Source organism: Limulus polyphemus, unplaced genomic scaffold (genome assembly GCF_000517525.1).
Source record: "Limulus polyphemus unplaced genomic scaffold, Limulus_polyphemus-2.1.2 Scaffold13910, whole genome shotgun sequence".
Classification (NCBI taxonomy): Eukaryota; Metazoa; Arthropoda; class Merostomata; order Xiphosura; family Limulidae; genus Limulus; species Limulus polyphemus.
The window spans coordinates 647-2,721 of record NW_013679520.1 but is presented as its reverse complement, the minus strand read 5'-3'; positions in this window follow the sequence as shown (position 1 = coordinate 2,721).

The window sequence follows — 2,075 nt, the reverse complement described above, 5'->3', positions numbered from 1 at the left end:
AACTGTGGAAAGCTGTGTTAGAACCGGAAAGAAGCATGCGGTTACAGTTGTAACTGCGGAAAGCTGTGTTAGAACCGGAAAGAAGCATGCGGTTACAGTTGTAACTGTGGAAAGCTGTGTTAGAACCGGAAAGAAGCATGCGGTTACAGTTGTAACTGTGGAAAGCTGTGTTAGAACCGGAAAGAAGCATGCGGTTACAGTTGTAACTGTGGAAAGCTGTGTTAGAACCGGAAAGAAGCATGCGGTTACAGTTGTAACTGTTTTTTATATCACACCCATTATCTGCTGGTGTTGTTTTGAGTTTTTGATTTATAGCCAAATATTTTGGGTAAAAATATTCTATAAGGAACACCTGATGAACTTTGTTTTAACTCTCAGCACAAAAGTAGAACAATTTGGAGGAGTCATTTGAAAGAAAAGCATCATTCTTCCTCCCACCAAAAATATGGTTGAATTGATAGTACTCGCGTTATTCCAAATTGATCGGTTTAAAGTAAATACAAATGATAAGTGTTTGATTTTATAAATTTAGTTTCTCCTCTAAACTTTTGTGGATTTTCTTGCCACCAGGAGTTTTTTTCGTTCTCGTGTGTTGGTATCTTACAAGTTGCAACTGGAGCGACCTGTGATTTTATTGCAGGTATTTATGAACAGTAGTTTTCAAAATTGTATCAGAAAGAAAATGTTTCAGAATATTCTAGTACATATTTCATTATAAATAGCTAAGCCTTAAAGATTCTGTTTGTTTGGATTCAAGTTAAAGGCGTACTAAGTACGAGTAAATATATATATAACGATTTACTCATTGTTGGTAGTGATATTTAAGGAACCCTACGTGAAACCCTTCTCACCCTGTTTTATTTCTTTTTATAAAATTTTCTGCTTGTTTAAAAAATTACCAGTTTTCATAAATATAAATCTTTCTCTTTCTGGTGCTGTAATTACTAGCGTAATTACAGAGCTGCGTGGAGGGTATATCCTGAAATATACGGGATTCTGTTGGTATTAAAATTATAATTTTAGTTATCCTGTTGGAAAAAGTTTCTGATGTGTATTGTTTACTCTTAGCAGAAAGATATTGATTACTTAATAAACAAGACTCTTTTGGAACTTTATCACTTAGCATTGTTTTTCCTCGATTCTCGAGATAAACTGTTGAAAAATGCAAACAGCTGAATTTGACAAATGTATTTGTATACAAGCTTTGTTTAATATAGTGGAATCTAGCAGAAAAATACTGTAATGAGTTCAGAGATCATAATGATGTAATATCAAATTGGATAAAGATCTTTCATTGGGCAATCTACACCAACATGAATGTTAATATGTTTTAATAGCCGTGTGTTCTGATAAAGTTTGTTAAATGTTCTTTTCCTATTACTGACAGCGATAAAAGGTTGAGAATTACACCTTTTTTAAATTTGAAATAACCTGCTATTCAGTGTTGATGAAATCCATGAAAGAACTATTTAAGGTTTAAATTCCATTTATGTGGAATGTTTTACACAAAACCAGCAAGTATAGTTTGTATGGACTTGTTTTTGTTTTCTCTCCTATGAATCTTGGAAAAGTGTGTGTAATTATTTAATATTTTCTGATTTATGAAAGGTATTACATAGATGCAATTAGCAGAAACAACTTTTGTATTTCTGTTTCTGTAGTTTGTTTGCTCTTGATCTAATTTTGTCTGGAACTTTACAATCCAACCTGAATTGTAAGCAGCTGTGTTAATGAGATTTTCGTGTGTAAATCTGTATTAAGTGGTATATATAAGTAGTATGTTTTAGTCATTGATGTTTGTGTAATTGTTCGTTGCTCAGTTTGTATCCTCAATTTACTGTAAACATACTAGTCAGTCTTATTCTTGAATGACATGTTCCAATAAAAAGCAAAGTTTCACCCAGAATTCTTGTCCACTTTAGACTCAATATTCAACACATTTTAGTAAAGACACTGCTTATGAATTCCGAAACTTAACTTTGCATTAGCAAGTGTATTGACACACACACATTTAATTTTTGTTTTTTGTCCAAAATGTTGACTAACTTAAAATGGTTTTGATTTATGCATATCTA